This window comes from Peromyscus leucopus, chromosome 19 (genome assembly GCF_004664715.2).
Source record: "Peromyscus leucopus breed LL Stock chromosome 19, UCI_PerLeu_2.1, whole genome shotgun sequence".
Taxonomy (NCBI): Eukaryota; Metazoa; Chordata; class Mammalia; order Rodentia; family Cricetidae; genus Peromyscus; species Peromyscus leucopus.
In genome coordinates this window covers 66413576-66432886 of record NC_051079.1, presented here as the reverse complement: position 1 = coordinate 66432886, position 19311 = coordinate 66413576, and the positions used below count along the sequence as shown (strand labels likewise).

General features: G+C 43.0%; 1 protein-coding gene across 1 annotated transcript in view; it reads left to right on the top strand.

Annotated features, from left to right (window-relative positions):
* Positions 1–19311, top strand: part of Setbp1 (SET binding protein 1) — a 363269-nt gene that overhangs the window by 252852 nt on the left and 91106 nt on the right.

The window sequence follows — 19311 nt, the reverse complement described above, 5'->3', positions numbered from 1 at the left end:
TAGCTAAAAAAAAAAATACTAACAGTGGTTCATTTTCCTAAGAAGTTATAAGAATCTAAGGTACACAGACTTAAGGGAGGTAAAATTCCTGGAGTGAAAATCAGTGGCTGTGGCATATTACATTGGGACTTTTCTGTGGTCAGACATTTTTGCTGGGTGTTCAATGAATTCTCAGTTTCCCAGTGGTGGCTCATCTCCAGACACTTGGAGTGCTTCTGAGGGTGTCCTCACTCCAGCAGTGCATTCACGTGGTGAATATTCCTTTATTCAAAACCTTCCCTACCTCTCTCCTATAATCTCATTTGATATTCAGTCAGCCATAGGAGAGGGGAGGAAATAGCCATCATGTCAGCATTTGAAGTGAGCCATGCTGAGACAAAAGATCTGGGTGCTAGGCACGGTTCTGTAATGAACCACCTGTTTGGCCTGCAGCATGGCATTTCACTTCTTTCGGGTATTACCTGCCCATCCATCTATAACTCAAAGAAGTGGGCCTGAATTCTCATGTGTAGTGTATTTGAGACCCTGAAATTGTTTTCTACACATTGCTTCATAGTATGCTTTCTGCAGACCTAGCCTATAGATACACATTGAGTATTGTTTATCCAAAGTGCTTGGGACGAGAATATTTTAAATTTCAGATTTTTTATTTCCAAATATTTGCATTATATAATGAGACATCTTGGGGATAAGACCAGGGTCTAAACACAAAATTCATTTATATTTCATATGTAGCATAAACACGTAGCCTGACAGTAATTTTATATGATCTTTTAAAAATGTTTTTTTGTGGAAAATGAAATTTATAGTATGGGATCTTTCTAATCATGTCATGTTGGTGTTTATATTTATTTAGTTTTTGGAGTATTTCAGATTCTGGATTTTCAGATAAGTTATGCCCATCCTGTATTATTATTTTTCATTGACAAATGCAAACGCAGGGCTCCAAGAGAGCCAGTGACCTGCCCACGGTCACATAGCTGTCGGTTGTGATGCTAAGCGAGCCTGACCTTTGTCTGCTGCACTGAGGTGCAACCACAGCTCAGGTACTGACTAGGGGCAAGTCCAGAACACAGGGCCTGTTCCCAAGCCGAGCATCCCCACGTGCCGCTATTGCCTTCAGAATCTCATCGGTCCTCCAGCGGCTTTCCCTTCGCCAAGATGTTACTGTCTAATGATCATGTGACATTTGCAGAAGAAAGCAATGAAGAAAAGAATGCACTCTTTGACTAAGTCCCCAACTTGTGCAGGGCACCTCATGACCCCCCTTCGAAACACAAGTTGCAAGTAATTCTCAAGAATAGGTGTGATTTTCTGAGGATTTTTGCCCCCACTTTGTGTCAGTCTCTGGCTAATTATCTGGGTAATTTCCCACCCCCACCCCCCAATTCATTAAAGAATCATAATCACTAATGGCTTCTATGTCTGTCTAAGTGAATTATACTTGATGTCTCTGCTCATCTTGTTAACTAGCCCCTCCCTGGCAACCCTTGACCTATACCTATGCCTGGGTCCTAAATACCCCGTCTATTTCTGCAGCCCAAAGTGTCAGGCAAAAATGTCCTTGGCTATACTTAGAACCTAGGATCAGGGTTTGTCAAAACTCTCTAGAAGGCATCTTCCTTAATGTAAAATTTTTTAAAACGCACCAAGTCCCATGAAAAGATATGAAGCAGGTAAGATGAAAAGGAGGGTACTGGAGCCATTAAGAGCTTCCAGAAATTGTATTCATGTGGACAACACTAACACTCATGTAGGAAAATACCTGAATTTCCCACAGCTTCTTTCCCAGCACTCTTTGTCATTCTATGCTGGATTCATTTCCTCCACCTCTGAACATCCCATTTCACACAAGCTATTCTTCTCTAAAATAGATACAGCCACTAAATAGTTGTTGTTCTATAGCCTACTGAAGACCAGATTTAGGAGCCTAGTTGCGAGAGGGTTTTACGCCCTCCCTGAGATCAGAGCTGTTGAAAGGCACCATATAAATGTAAGTCGTTACCATTATGGAGAAAGGAATTAGAGACCCCATTTAGCAAAGGCAGCAGTTGCACACTCCATTTCATCCTTCCTGCTTGGTGAATCCTTCATTCCCCATGCCTCGGCTCAGCCAAGGATTGCATTGTCTCACGAGCTCCCTTATAACCCGCTCAGCTTAGAGTTGCCCAAGTCCTTCTCTATTTTCCTTCTTTCACCCTGCATCTTCAGTTTCAGAAGAAAGCAACTCTTTGGGCCTGTTTTCTAGATGTATACCATCTGCTAAATCACCATTCTTTAAAATGCTTGATTTGTGCCCAAAATGCATAACAACATGGAAAGAGATAGTCTCTGATTCAGACTTATCAGCATTATTTGAGTGTAGCATGAATCTTAAAAGGTCTTCATACAAATAAAATCACATTTCAGCACAAATAAAATATCACCATATTTGAGTCTCTCTGTCACCAGGCATCACTATCCCCCTTGCGTGCACAGGCTTCCAGAAAAGCAAGCCTGTCCAGAGTTGACAACACATAATCAGAATGATGCCATGTGCCTTCAAAGCCAAATTCCCATAGGTGATAGAAGTCTCTAGTGTTAGTGGTGGTCTTCCTCTTTGGATTATTGGAATCAATCTTTGCATATTTTGACCTAAATTTCTGCCATGTCTGAGATATCACGACTGAACCTGCTGTCTAGGCTCCTTTCAAATAATGGGAAAGCAGTAACGTGAGTATATTTGCATATGGTACCTTTTAGTTCAATGCCATCATTAGACAAGGAAGCCAGCCCTCATTCCCAAATGTCAAATGCCTGCCACATGATGAATGGAGGCTGAGAACTAATCCTGAGGTCACCTCCCAGATATCAGAATCATACCATGCAGGTAACCAGATTCCCTGGAGCCTGGCCCTCCCCACTTTCCTGGTGGCTTCCCATCTTGCCCTTTGCCAGCTCCTCTTATCAGCACTGCAGGGCATTTGGGGAGGCAGAATCTGCTGTCACTCATCACCAAGACAGGGATCCCCATGCCAGAGCAACACAAAAGCCCCCTCCAAGCAGTTATCGAGAACAAGGAGCGAGCCACGTGGATGAGATGTCAGGAAAGTCTTACAAAGGAAGCATGTGAGGACTGAGGGATAAAAGGAAGGTGAGTCATGAGAGGAAACGTTCAGACCGGAAGAAAGGATAGTAATAAATGGAGAATGGGTGAAGTATAGTTTCTTACCTTATTCCAAACTAAACTACACGTCCTCCTGCAGGAAGAGATGAAAAAAAGATTAATTAGGTAATAGCTGCCATGTAGCTTGGATGGGATTACCAATACCCGTCCAAGTATCATCACTTACGCTACCAGTTCACTGAAGCACCTGCGTTCTCTGAGCTTCTCATGTGGGTCTGTAATAATAAAGGTTCTGACTAAACTTTAGCCTAGGATTCTAAAAGTCTATTATAGTGGAATTGAGCACAAACTCAGCAACAGGCAACTTGGAAGAAAAAAATGCTAAAATATTAGAACATCATCTCTTTAACAAAGTTTTATAACAGGTTCCTACAGTCCACGAATTAATCCACGAATCTCTCTTCATCAGGCATTTGGCCTCACCTCTTTAGAAAGGTAAAGCTCCTCCCACCTGACTCCCACAAACAATTGAGCTTGCTCCAGATGCAGGCTGAAGCTACAACCACACTAATGTGACCAATTATTTGGGGACAGGCTGAGAATGTTTAGACTCTGAATTTTAAAATCTTACTGTAGATGAAACACTTCGGTTTGCTGCGGCGTTTACAGACATAAAAAGGTCAAGTGTCTTATCCAATGATTGTTTGGTCCCCAGGTCATCTCAGTGGACCCATGCTTGAGAGGCGAGACAGCCCCGATGAGAGTCATTCTGTTTACATTTCCTGTCTTAACCATCACATGCACTTCTTTCGTTTATCCTCCCAAGGTTTCACCTAAGTTAAATATTGTAATATAACCTACTGGCAACAATGTAAAAAAAAATAAAACTTAGATGCACACCATCTCTTTTGCAGCACAGAAACCAGGCAGTGGTGCCTTTAGAGCGCGATGTATGTCCCTGGGCCATCAATCTTCCCACAGTTGGCACACACCTCCTGTCCTGTTAGAAGTTTTATGCATAGGTCTGTAGGATTAGGGAATTATTCAGATCCATGTGTGGATACAAAGAAGTTAAAATATCCACAGAGCCAGGAGGTGGTGGTGCACGCCTTTAATCCCAGCACTCGGGAGGCATAGGCAGGCGGATCTCTGTGAGTTCGAGGCCAGCCTGGTCTACAAAGCGAGTTCCAGGAAAGGCACAAAGCTACACAGAGAAACCCTGTCTCAAAAAACAAAACAAAACAAAAATATCCACAGACGTGGCACTGAAGCCACATGGAGCCTTTGCTGGCTGGAGAAACCAGTACAGTGTGCCTTCCAAAAACAAGCCTGTCGCTGGGGAGATATAAGAGAAGCAGCTGCAAGAAGACTCCAGGAAAGGATGTTGGTGTGGAATACAGGAACAAGGGATACTGAATACTTGCTGGGATTGTGGCCTAGCATTGAGACACTTAGCATTTAATGCAGATCAACAAAGTTGGAGGGAAATGACAAAGACAAGAAAAACTTATTTGGTGTCAAGAACACATTGGGTGGGGGTGGTGGTGGTGGTGGTGGTGGTGGTGGTGGTGGTGGCGGCGGCGGCGGCGGCGGCGGCGGCGGCGGCGGCGGCGGCAGCGCACGCCTTTAATCCCAGCACTTGGGAGGCAAAGGCAGGCAGATCTCTGAGTTTGAGGCCAGCCTGGTCTACCAAGTGATTTGCAGGACAACCATGGCTATGCAGAAATCCTAGTCTTGAAAAAACAAAAAGGGGAAAAAAAGAATGGCTATACATTTTGGTATAATTCTAAAAAGAATTTAAAAATTATTAACTCAAAATTTTTGCTACTGCGGAGGTTGTAAGTAAGAGGCACCTCTAGAAGAGGAAGAGGAAGCAACTATAACTCCCCACATTGGAAAGCAAATCGAAAGTTCTATAAGAAAGATATGAACAGACCAAAGGACTGAAAGAGGGCTGTCTACCTGAGGTGGGCCTGTGCTCTCACTAAAGGAAGGGGAGTAGGGAAGGGCATATTTCTTTATCGCTGTTACCATTTGGGACGGGTTTTGTAGTGCGGCAGTATTCCTGGCAATACGTGGACAAACACATCTACTCACTCTCAATAGGAGTCCAAGGACAGACCAAAGTGAGACTGTCACCAACGTCCACCTCGGTGATCTGATTGATGAGATTTGTTGGTGTATTGCTAATGATTATTTGCAGGAGCAGGAAAGACTCAAAGACAGTGCATCAATGAAGCCTACCCCAGACTGGGTAGTGGCTCATGAAATAGAGAAACCTGGAGCACACTATGGCTCAACAATTTGGAGACTGTCTTTTCTAGGCAGCTTAGTTGGTGTGAGCCTGTTCTCCAAGACAGCTCAGCTGGCCTCTTTCCCTTCTAGGGAGCTCTCCTGGTTGGACACTGTCTCTCAGCAGTCCTTACTGTTTATATAAGCTTGGGGAAGGAGAGGCCTTATGAATCTGGTCAGTTTTAGAAACTTTCTGAAGCTTCTGAATTGTTTCCTTCCCAAGTTTATAAGAGCTTCCCTGCGGGGTGGAATGCTTCCCTTCAGAACATCCTGTATCTTAAGGAGCTGCCCTCCAAGATGGGAGAATTTAGGAGGAAATTGCTATACAATAGGCTTAGAGGAAAGAATAGGCATTTGGGGCAGGGAGATGGAGAGTGTGTAAGGGGCCTGGGCAGGAGTGTGATGGTGAATGGCCCATACATACAAAGATTTAGCCAAAGCCTATTGGGCCATGATGTTTAGTTCTGTTTCATTGCGGTTTAAATCTGTAGTTCTGGAATCATGGGAAATAACATAACAAAAGACTGTGATCACATAATAAAAGACGGTGATCATCTGTCAAGGGGTCTTTCCTCACATTTAGAGGCTCATATTTAGTTAATTAGCAAGTAGGAAACTAATTTTTAATTGTACAAAAGTATGGTCCATTTTTATATTTTTTCAAAAATATTTATCTTTTACTATTTTATGTGTATGAGTGTTTTGCCATGCATTCTACCTGCATACTGGTATCCATGGAGGCCAAAAGAAGCCATCAGGTTCCCTGGGACTAGAGTTACAGATGGTTGTGAGCTATTACGTGGCTTCTGAAAATAGAACCCAGTTCCTCTGCAAGAGCAACAAGGGCCCTTAACCTCTGGGCCAACTCTCCAGCCCCTCATCTTGTCTTTCTAGCCAAAGTCAAGAATCATTTTAATATTTTGGTCTCAGGTAATTAGGAGAGTCAGGACACATGAACCAAATTGTAGAAAGTGAAGATTCTGGTGAGGCAATGGGCCAGCCATTAAGTCAGAGATTGTTGGTACACTAGAGAGCTGGATAGTAACCTAAGAAGAGAATTTTAGAGAGAGAAGAAGCAGATGGAAGAGAGGACACTGTGGTCTAGCTTAAAGGGAGAGATGGGATAAGAGAAAACCAGAGAAGCTGGAAGAAGGAATATAGAAATGCTAGAGAGAAGCTGGGTTCAAAGGTTGTGTCTAAGAAATGGAGTATAGAGCTGGAAGCAGACGAGCCCACAGAAGTTATGGTGGAGGCTTGTGTGAAAATATTGATGGCCTGGAAGACAAAAGAAATGTTTATAATTATTAATTTGGTGCTTGTATGTTTGTGGCTTGGTGGGCTGTGTATTAAATCCAGATGCTAAAGTTAATGAGTGAGTAGTGACTCCACCATTTTCACTGGTTCATCAGTAACTTTGGAAACCCAACACACTGTCAGAGTCCTCTTTACTGTCATTCACTCTTCATGTAGGCTATAGAACCAAAAGGTTCTAGAACAGGAAAGAGAGGAAACAGATTATCCACCAGCTCCTGTCCCCCTACCTAGAGTAACATTGGTGGGTTTTGACCATGATAATGACTATTTGAAAACTTCTGAAACCTTTTATTTGTGATGCCATGGAAACCAGTTGTGACACTATAATACATAGAGGAACAACCCAAATTTCCATGAATTCTGATAAATGTATCTGTCCCTGAACATTTTATATGCTCAAAACCTTCTCCTGATCGTCCAAAGCTTTTTACTACTGTATATTCACACTGTTAAAATCATTTCAAAACTATTTGGTTACATTTAACCGGAATCCCAATACTTGGGAGTAGAAACAAAAAGATCAGGGTGACCATAAGGTCATCTTTGGCCCCATTGTGAATGGAGGATAGCCTGAGCTACATGTCTTTGTTTCAACAAGACAAAAGTAATGAAAAATAAAAATGATTGTAAATTCTTCATTCATTAAACACAAGAACAATTAGGAGAAAACAGAAGAAAATAAAAAGCAAGGATGCAGAGTGCCCATGTACACACACATACACATGTATGTATTATGTATATACATACATACACACACAGCAACTAGAGTAAATATAGACCAAGTGAAAGCCATACTGACTCAATGGTCAATAAGGAAATCTATGGGGATCCAGAATCCAAAATAACAATATGTTCAGTGAAGGATAACACCCTGAATCTAAGATAGTAGTACACAGTGGGAAAAAAATCTCACACCAGCAGCAGTTGGATGAACAGTACAGTTGAGGATACAGACTAGGATGCAGGATGGTACCCACCTAGACTGAACTTGGCAGTTGAGTGAGGATGGATTTGTAAGTGGCATGGTTTCTATGAATAGAATATGCAACTGTATCATGGATGCAGGGAGGATGCATTAAAATTAAAGAATCATGAGCCTAAAGGGGGTTGAACTTGGTGCTGCTGAAGTGATAGAGTACCAGGAAACATGCCAAGGACATTATATGCTATGAAGACACGGAGGTTGATGCAGACACACAAACAGAATGGTTAGAGCAATGGGAGTTCACATGTGTAAGGACTGGAAAACACAATGTACGTGTTGTAAGAGCAAGTTACTGTTGGTGTCTGTACTATTGCCTAAGGATCCAGAGTAAGTTAGATCAAGAAGAAGGAAACATGGGTGAAGGTGGACGAGCAGGGAACAAGGTACAGTAGGAGCCTCTGCTGTAGTTTCACTCTTCCATAGAGAACGGGATGTCCAAGGTGGGCCAAGAAGCAGTCAGAATTGGGGCTGTCCCTGTTGATGGAGAATCTTGGGACACACTGAGAGGAAAGCTTTCCCCTGCCACATGTCTGAATAGGCCGTTACACTTTTTAAAACATATCACATTCATTTGGTCTTCAGAATTCATTGAGGCATACAGAAAGTTGTTGCTTTCCCACTGGACAGATGAAAGGATCAGAGCCCAATGTCTCCTGGCCATTTTTGCACAGAAAAGCATCCTAGGTTTCCTGAAACTGCCCAGCATCCTTTACTTTTTCCCTTTAGAGTTCTTAAATCTTTGTCAAGGTCAATAATGTGACTCAGCTTTTGAACTGTCCCAAAATAAATCTTGTCACAAACTGTGGCAAAATTCCACAAACTGTGGAAGCTGTAATAAGCCAAAAGACACTTAGTCTTTGCTAAAAATTATTTCTGATGTGAAGGTAGTTCTTTGGAGGCAGGGTAAGCCAAGCCCAGTGTATAATACCATTGCTGTGTGTGGTGTTTTTATCCACCTCAGGATAGAGACTGGGGTTGGTGTGTGGATGACCTGAAAAATCACAAAGTGAACACAGAACAGAACAAGAGGGTTCTTATTCACTAAATTACATAACACAGAAACTAGTATTTAAATGTGTGTTGTTTTAAGGAAAGGTTTTGTGCAAATGGCGGAATATATACTATTATGCCTACAAAGAAGGGTTTCTTGCCAAGGCTGGGGGTGAAAAATCAAAACAAGGGAGCAAGTGATGAGGGTGCCATGGGGCTGGGTCTATGTATCAAAGTAAGGGAAATTGCTAGAGGAGAAAAAAATCTGTCCCCTCTTAAATGTCCACAATTTATATATAAGAATGGATTTGTGTTGCTTTATTGCATTTCATTTTAAAAGTAAGATCGGTAGCAAACGCATTTCTCTTATAGGATATAGTTCTTTATTAGGTTTTATATTTTTAATTCCCATTTATTTTAATCATGCACAAAACAGCAATCATTGTATAAGACAGTCTTAGATAGTTTGGGAGCAATAATTACATAAAGGACATCTTTTTATCCTTTGAGAAACATATCATGATCCTACAGGTCTGTATTAGTCTGCCATGCAACCATAGACCCTGTTAGTGCTTAGTACTATTTTTTTCCTCAAGGTCCCAAACAGCAACAAGAAAAGTGAATTCCATGTCCAGAAGCATTTGGATTGAGGGTATCTACTAGTGTATGCTTACAAAAATGTGGCCCCTGAAAAAACTTTCGGTTGTAAAAGAAACACAGCAAATCACTAAGGAACTCACAGGGCTAGGGCTCCATCTCAAAACTGGTAAACTGAAAATTTGTTTATTATACTATATTTAAAAGTATTATTAGTAAATAAAAATGTGAAGAGCCTGGAAAGGAGAGAGTAAAACTCCTTATCATCCCACTGCCCCAAACCAAGCACTGTGGCAGTGTGAGCAAACTGGTCCCCAGCCTGGCACTTCCCTGTCCCATCTGCTTTCCTCACAGACCCCCAGGGGAAATCAGGGTAAACCAATCACTTGCTCCTCCATCCTCTCCTCTTCCTCTTTTCTTTCTGTCTCTGCTTTGGTTGTCTGATTGTTCAGGTTTTCTCCAATGCCTTTCCATATTGGACTGTGATGACCATTCCTTCTGTGTGCCGTCGCTGCCCACACAGGGAATGCATTTTAAAAATCAATTCAGCAGCAATTGGACATCAAACCATCGTATTTCCAAATTGTCCTGTGTAGCTAGTCATCATAGACTTTCAGTGCCAAGACAGGAACCCAGAAGGGGATAAATTAGTCAGTACTGGAGACAGTTGTCAAAATACTATCCTAAGAGTCGCTAAGTATGAGTCTTTTTTTTTCCATAACAGAATGGAGCAATGCTGATAATCCAGCCAGCTTCTGTTACAAATGCCATCTCCATTTCCTTTAGCTATGTGTGTGCATGCAGACAGACAGACAGACACACACACACACACACACCACCTAGAGCAAGTCAGCCATAACTAGTCCCATTGGTCAGTGTTGTTGCCACTTGTATCGGATACACGAAGAGGGAAAGCACAAGCTCTTAATTCTAGGCTGCAGCACAAAAGACCAACTAGCACTCACTTATGTTCTCTCCTGAGACACCTGTGGCTGTGTCTATAGTGACGAGAGAAAGCCTGAGCTCCCTTTGCAGAAGGCAGCCCTGGTGTGTCTTCCATTCCTCACCCAGTTAGTTTACATCTCCGTGTGTTGCATGTCGGGCCAGTGTGTGAGACTTAAGGCAAAGAAAACTCCTTCTAGAAAGTTCATCAATATCAGCAGACAGTGCCTGTGTGAGAAAAGACTTAGTCAAACAGCAGGCCAGCTTCCTCTTCAGCTTCTTCTAGTTAGTTTTCTAAATCTGGTTCATATTACTTACATTAGAGGAGAAGCTTCCCAAAATTCTGCCTTAGAGAGGAGAGTCCTCTTTCTGAGAGTCGGTTCTGCCAAAGACAGGGACTCTGGGCATTGGATTCTCTCATGTGAGCTGTCCCCAGGATGGTGTGCCAGCTCCACCTACACTACAGAAGCCACCAAGAACCCTCAACCACATCATTCATGTGGGCTGACCTTCCCTGAGGCCATGGTGGTGACTTACTGATCCTAAATAATATGTCTGTAATGGCTTTTTTTAAATGCATTTTGTTCTTTGGAGTAACAGAGCCAAGGCCTATTGTATTGGTTTCTGGCATACAACTCTAACTATAATATATAAATTATTTAAATATAAAAGGAAACTACAGTCGTTTTCAGAGACTATCTCTGAAGCCAGCTGCAGCTAAATGAATAATTGATGCCAGGTGCGGAAACATCAATTCCTGCTGTGGCAAGTCAAAATTCTGGGTCTTGAAAGACCCTTGTGGTCTTCCCCCACAGGTCTTGCTTTGTCTCCTAATCATTTGCAACTCATTTCCTTGCTGGGAGTCCTGTTAAAACTCCTGTGTCCTGTTAGCTCTGATCTTCTGAGTCTCCAGTCACTGCACTGGCCTCCTTCACACAGAATGGCCTCCTTTCTACCTGCTTTCCAAACCCTGCGGACTAGTGTCCTTAGCTCTCCCATACCTCCCCTTCATTTTCACTTTGTTGCTTCTTTTCATGGGGCCTTGCATTGTTCCTGTTTTTGTTACATAGAGATACATTGGCTCACCCACCTCAAATCTGAGTCCGGGGATATCAAGATAGGGCAGTGATCTTTGTAGCTCATATGACCCTTGAGTTGATGCTGAGAAGAGGTGTCACTGACCAGCTGAGTTCATCTTTTCAAACCCCCATGTGGTCTTGGCATCTGCTTGGAGAAGCAATCTCTTGAAAACAAATGTTTCAACTTCTGAAACAAACTAATCTAGCACCGGAAGCCCAAGAGTTCAAGATGTTGATGTGGATGTGGATACTAACCCCCCACCCGACCCCCACCCCCACCTCCTGCTGCCCCTACTAGTATCATGACCTTTGGCCTGGTAGTCTCTACACTGTATCTTTTCCTTTGTCTAAAATGAGGCTGTTAATACCTATTTTGAGGGCCAAATAAAGGTACACCTAGTCCCCAGCAGGGCTACCTCCACACGTACCTGCCTTGCCACCTTGTTGTTAATAGTGTTCATTCCCTCTTTCCACTTTTCTCAGAGAAAGTACAAAGCAACAGATTACTCTCGAATGGCATCCTCTTCGAACAGCAAACTTCCCCCCCCCCCCCGCCCGGATTATTCACCCACCTGGGTGGGGCTGAATGGGCTCTGAACACACATACATGCATGGAGAGGCTGGACCACAGTTGTATTAGATGATGGAGATAAGTTAGCAAGATCGTGCCATCATGGAGACTGAGCAATGAAAGTACACGTTCTACCCAAGGAAAACTGAGTTCCCTGTGTTTGCATTATATGCGGGACATAGATTGTCTGGGAACAGGGGAAATTCTAGTCTCTTGGAATTTGGTCTGTCATAGGAGGGGGTATTTAAAACTATCCGCTGGTGCTTATTTTGAGGACCAATTTATCTGCTAACCCCAGTCATCAATGTGTAGTCATAAGTAAAGAGTGGGACTTGTGTTCATTTTCCAATGCTGCTCTAACAAAGTCCCGGAAACTTAGCAACTTAAAGCAGTCTAAAGCTACTCAAGGTTCTATAGAGCATGAGTCTGGTGAGCTTTGCTGATGCCTGTGCTGAACCCCTCCGGGAGCTGAAGTCCAGGTGTGGCCAAGGCTTTGTTTCCTATTAGGGGGTCTGGGGAAGGAGTCACTTTCGGTGTGTATGTGGGTAGGAGGTTATAGGATGTTACTGGCAAGAAGAGACCAGTTAAGTAGAATGGTTTGGTGGCAGCTATGTCTGCAGCTGTGGTATCCTGGTTGTTCCGCTGGTTCCAGAACATTCTACACTTTTGTTATATATCTGCATAGTGTAAGGGCCCTTTCTCCTGAATAGAACAGTGCTTTCTCCATTAATCCTCCACCTGAATTGTTGGAGGTTCTAATGGCACATTCTTTCAAGGTGTATACTGGTAGTCACAACCAAACAGACCTATTTGTGATCCAGTCATAGAGTGTAAGTGCTAGGAAGATACACACAGAACATGTATAAAATCAAAATGCTTCTCACTCTTGGCTTCTTTTCACAGTACAGAATTGTTGGTATGTTCCATGCAAAAAGAAAAATAGCTCCTTTGCTTCCATTTCTTGCTGACATTTCTTTTCGGTGGGAGTGAGGGCGGGGGGTTCACTCAACACACACTGTAACTCATGGCACCGCTCTGTGGCATTTTCACAAAATACCAACCACCAGAATTCTCATAATCACAAAAACATGTGCTTTCTCCTCAGATCCATGAAAATTCTTTCTCTCATTAAAAAATAGAAAGTTCAGAAATTAAATTAGAAAGCTGAACTCGGTATCTCTAAATTCTTTTGGTTTCAGGGGGCGGGGTACAGTTTTCCAAATTTCCTCTCAGTTAAATACTCTTGAATGGGAAAAATTGTGCAAAATACCTGAAGATTTGAAACTCTGACACAAGGCGGGGGGGGGGGGGATTTATATTTCCTTGTATTAAAAGAGAAGAAGAAAAACCCTCAGTTACATTTAATCTTTAGGAACGCAATATCCCGTCCAACCCTCAAACTGTTGGCAGAATCGTAACTCTACACAAACTGCTCTTTTAAACTGTTTCTCCCTCCCAAACCTTTCCCATAAAGTTATAAATCTCGGCATTTAGAATTGCTTTTATTCCAATAGAGTATGGACTGTAGCTTGGCCCCTTTGGCATCACCGCAGCTGGCAGCTTGTTAGAGAGGTGGCCCCAAGAAAAGCAGGCGCACCTAACTAAGGGACCGGAGCCTGGGTTTGACATCCTGTGTGAAAGCCCCTCTATCTCTCCCCTACCAAGTACCTACTCTGTGAAGCGGAGACTCAACAAACTCTCTTTGACCCGACCCTTTACAACACGGTGGTTATTTGGAAAAAATGAAGTTCTCTGAAGATCAACCTCCACCACAGCTTAGGGTGCCTCTTCTGTTTATGGCTGGCCTCTTGGTTCTGGCTGAACAGCTTCCCCTTCAGGAGGTACGGCAGCAGGCACATCTGTGTGACCTCAGGCATAGCGGCACCTGGAAATATCCCGAATCATGTCCACTTCAGTCCAATAGGCAAGTTGATGGCCCTGAGTCAGATTCTGTCCTTGAATCAAGAAATCCTTCTTCTCACTATCAAGCTATTTTGCATGCTTTTTAAATTGGACGTACATAGATTGTATGTATGTATGTATGTATGTATGTATGTATGTATGTGTGTGGGGTGGTGGGGTGGGGAGTGGATGATGGAGAAATGGATGGACGGATGGACAGATGGATGGATGTAACTCTGGGGGGGTGACTCAAATCTAAAACGTGATGGGTCCCTTCTGATGGCAGCTACTGTGCTAACACTGAAAGAGGCAGGAGAAAGAGAAACTGACCAAAAATGATCAAGTTAGGAGAGCTTGAGAAGATGAATATAACAACTCAAACCCATATGGCCATTTCCTTGTGCTAAAAGGTGGGAACGATAACTGTCACCTCCTCAGGTATGTCTGCTTACAAGGTTGTAGCACAGTGCCTGAGTCTTGGTTAACAGGCAAGAAAACGTTAGCACTCAGTCCTATTGTTAAGCATGTACTAAGAAAATACACAGAGATCTAGGTGACCTAAGCTGGTGCCTTTTAGGGCCTAAGGGGAGAGGTGCAAATGGAGACAGAATAAAACATTGAGATGCCTCTGATTCTGAATATAAATTTATTAAACCAAATTATTAGAACAAGTGTCCTTAACCTCTCTGTACCACCCCCTTTGACTGCGTACTGACACTGACCCACAGGCATTGTTAAATGGCAGTGCCTTAGCAAAACAGCTCTACCTGGAGGACAAATAACTGCTCAGAGCAAAGGGATGGGGGGGCAGGAGGACCACGCAGGAGACAAGGATGGTGGCCAGGTAAGAGATTCTTAGTTTAAAAGCCAGCTAAGTGCTGAGTAGGAGAAAAAAGCAAGGAGCTGTGGGTAGGAAAAGAGAGCTCCAGCACTGCAGAGCAACTGGCAGCGAGAGCAAGGAAGGCTCCTGGGATTGCTCACTCATCTTTGCATAGTACGCTGTTCTCATTCATAAAGCATCTTGAGGATTTCCGCTAAGGACCAGTGAGATGCTGTTTCAGATATGGGAAACTGCCACAGGTGGCGTTTAACGTGCCCTCATCACAGGGCACATCACAGGGGGGAAAACTAGCTAAGCATATGCACAAAATCCTGAGAAAACAAAAACCAAACAATCCAGACAGACAGACAGACAGACAGACAGAGAGAAAGAACAGGATGGCACATGACTTTTAGAGATGAAGTAAGAATGTCCAGTCTCTTCTACTGTGTTGAGAACACGATGAGAAGATGAGTCAAGAGCAGACCAGTCACACAGAACACAGCCAGTTTATAAACCCCACTTACCATGCACATACAGAATATACTGTATGAAGAAAAGGACAACGATGAAGAGGCCAGAGTCAGAATACTAGACATTGCCTACTAAACCAGCCTGTGACTGACTCTCTAGATTACTCTGGTTCTGACCTGTGGGAGCCTGTATACCTCACAAAGCCACTTTTTGAAATTGGACTTGACCAGTATCTGTTTATTTACTTTTCTGTGTGTCTCTACTATCAATACCACAAGGTTATAAGGGGGAAATGATTGGAAATCCTCAGATGCGTGGAGAGAAACTTTCATTCCAATGTTTTCACATTTTTTACCTCAGGAGTCAATTTGCACTCAAAATGCATCAATAAGACCTGGGGACTGTGGGACTGTGGCCCAGTGAACAGCATCTACCTCAGTTTCTACTAAGCACATTTCATCCTGAGGTCATTGTTAGCTACATACCATTCACCATTTTGGACTTTGGACTTAAGTCTAAACCTTGTCAACCAATTGTCTTACACTAAGATAAATTCATTTATGATAATATTTTCATATTTTCTTGTGTTATCAGCATAATCATTTTAAAACTATTGAAATGATTCATCAAGTTTCTGAAATGTGAGTCTAAAAACCCTGAAACTAATTTATGTCTAACATCCTAAGTAGTTTGAACTGTGTCCTTTAGAGCGATTTGAATACCAAATGCATTTATTAAATACCCATATACCTACCACATGCCATCCCATAGCATTTAACAGAAATGAATTGTGTGTTTCCTATTACAAAGGACAGCACTTTTCCCAAGTTACTGACCTGCAAAACTCTTACTTCCTACCAGACATTGGTGGTACATGCCTTTAATTCAGCACTCGAGGTAGGGGGATCTCTGAGGCCAACCTGCAACAAAGCAAGTTCCAGGACAGCCAGGACTGTTACACAAAGAAACACTTCTCAAAAAGCAAAAAAAAAGGCCGGGCGGTGGTGGCGCACGCCTTTAATCCCAGCACTCGGGAGGCAGAGGCAGGTGGATCTCTGTGAGTTCGAGGCCAGCCTGGTCTCCAAAGCGAGTTCCAGGAAAGGTGCAAAGCTACATAGAGAAACCCTGTCTCGAAAAACCAAAAAAAAAAAAAAAAAAAAAGAAAGAAAAGAAAAGAGGGAGGGAGGGAAAGAGAGAGAAGAGAGACAGACAGATTGACAGAAGGAAGGGAGGGGGAGAAAGAGGGGGGAGGGAGGAAGGAAGGAAGGGAGAGAGAGAGAGAGAGAGAGAGAGAGAGAGAGAGAGAGAGAGAGAAAGAAAGAAAGAAAGAAAGAAAGAAAGAAAGAAAGAAAGAAAGAAAGAAAGAAAGAGAGAAAAAGTGAGCTAGTCTTTGGAGAAGGGATGCTTATATGTGCAGATACTCACAAGAACACAGACACCAGAGCTGTCTAGGGAGTAAAGACTCCTTCCCCACAGCATCCTGGAAGGGTACTGGAGCACAAAGCAGGTGCAGAGGACCAGTAGAGGAGCCACAGTGATTTTGAAGGCCCCTTGTTTGCAGGCAGTATTAACCAAGGCCTGCCGCAAAGGCCAAAGCTTGGCTCGCATTTGAGTACTGAATCTCTGACATTCAAAAAGCTCCAAAGCAAATGAACCTGAATAAGTAAATAATTAAATCACAGAATAAAAAAGCCAATTCTGAAAAGATGGTTATGATCCAGTGTTAACTCAAGAACACAGGCTGTGGGGAAGTTATCAGGGCCTTTGTGAGACAAGGGTCCCACTTCTAGGCACAGATCAATTCAGAAGCCTGAGACTGAGCCCTCCAAGGTTCAAGTCCCTCTGATGATGATCAAAGTATAGGTCTAGAGCTGAGTTTGATCAGGGCAAGTAGGGAAGTAATTGATTATATGTGTGGCTAGCAGACGTCAGGAATACAGACTTGGTAAATCTGAACCCAGCTCGGTCACTCCCTAGCTAGAGGAGATGGCCAAGACATTTGCTTCTCAATGCATTGGCTCCTTCATCTGTGTTATCTTCGTAAGCTCTACATTGTAATCCTAGATGTGCTACAAAGATTAAGGTAGAACGCAGAACAGTGTAGTATACAGATGAGTGTTTATGTATTCATTTTGCTGTTGTTGATCTGAGGTCCATGGTCCCCGGAAATGAAACAACAATAGACAGAGACACCTTCAGAATCAGACATGATATTGCAACGTTAAGTCACAACTCTGCAGCCTATTAGCTCTGCAACTCTCATGCACCTTAATGTATGGTGACCTCAGTTTCCCATACCCGTTAAAATGGGAGAAATAAAGTCTATGTGAGACTTAATACGGAGATGAAAGGAGCTACTGTGGGGAGAGCAAAGGAGGATTTCAAAGCTGTAGTGAGTGGTCTTCCTAGAGTGGCCCTTGCTGTCCCTGAGGCCTCTGTACTCTCAAGCCCTGAAACAAGGTCTTCACCATTAATCTAGAACCAACCCCAGGGCATGAAAAGGCTTCCTGTAATCACTAAATGGTAGAGTTCTGCACTAGTCCCCTGAAAGACATGAGAAGGGAAGATTCACAGTTAATTGCTCTTTCTGATCCCAGGTAGAACCCATAGGTGTTCAATGGCATGTTGTAGCATATTTTCAGTAGTTATAGAGAAAGAAATTAAGGAAGTATATGTGAGCAATCCATATACCCCTAGAAAAAAATACTTTAAAAAATGTTCCAACAAAAATAAAAGAGTGAAGAAGAGAGAGAGAGTGGATAAGCTGAGTCTGGCTGTGGTTGTAAACCCTAGCCAGTGTACAATCAAGACCCAGAATGAGCCAGAAAAATTGGCTGCAGTTGGCAAATGTCCCCAAACATCCTGGGAAGTGAGGGCCAAGGTGGGGAAATGCTTCTTGATGGATGGATTGGATTGTGACTAAAACACTGCCTTCTAGGCACTAGCCCGTGAATTACCCTGAGATGTTGATTGAATTTCGAACCTCCATGTTTCCTAAACATTGACTTTTTAACCTTAATTGTCTTCTGATTTATTAGTAGATCTCCTTGCTTTTTATGTTTCCCCGGTAGATGTTAAAACCTTATTTCCCAGAGTGATCTTATACCCTGGAATGGAGCCTAGGGCCATTCAGTTGACAGAGGCCAACCTGCCTGAAAATACAGGCACACCTGTCCCAGAAGAGCACAGCGTCAGCCCTACGAGCCCCTCATGATGCCTTCCAGTCTCTGTTTATTGCCATCTCTCCTCCCAACAGTGACTGAATGTTACTTGCTATGGAAATAAAAGAATACCAGTGGACTGGTAGAATTTCCCCCAGCTTCCAGAAGAGCATTGTTCACCAAAATGTTCACAATACACCCTTCCCCTCAAGGGTCGTCTGCTCTTCGTGGAGTTCAGTCTGAGAGTAACCACCTTACCTCCAAAGCCTTCTATGCTCCTGAAAGAGATCCATCCTCCCACCACAGCCAAGACTACACTCAGCTCATGAGCCAGTATTAATTTGAAAAAAGCAAGAAAGAAACATCACTGCTCCATTATCCCTCCACTTGCAGAGGAAACTGAAAGTCGCTGTTGACAATACAAAACAGAGACAAGCTTGTATTCTAAGTGTCAATACAGACTTCACCCTCAGGGGCCCCAATTTCCAACAAGAATCCAGCTGTATTTCCTGCCAGCCAGATTCTTTTCTATTCCCATGGAACAATGGGCAAGGAGAGAAAGGTTGAAGACAGGCTTAGGATTACTATGTCCACTTGTGCAAAGGAAGCTCCAATACTTTATATTATAGCCATTGATGGTAGTAATCATGATGCCTAAATAAAGAGTGGTCCAATGAGTGAGCATTCCAATAACAGAGCATGACCCAGCACCCAGACTTCTCATAGCATCTCTCCATCTTTAAACGATCATGATGCATCAACCCCACCACCACCACAATGAGCAGAGCTAAATATTGGTTAGCCCCATTTAATAAATTAAATAAATAAGGGGGTAAAATTCAAAAATGGACTATTTCTGATTGTCTCAATAGAAAGCTGCCATTCTGAATGTGGTCATTGCCAAGTTTTATGACTCTTTAGAGACAGGATAAGTATGTACCCATTTGCCATGCTCCTCTGGTGCTGGGTAAATGTGCTTGTCCATGATACCCTGAGTGCTCCTCTGGTGCTGGGCAAGTGTGCTTGTCCATGATACCATGAGTGAGTTCACACTGTCAATTGAAATGTTATAATGCTG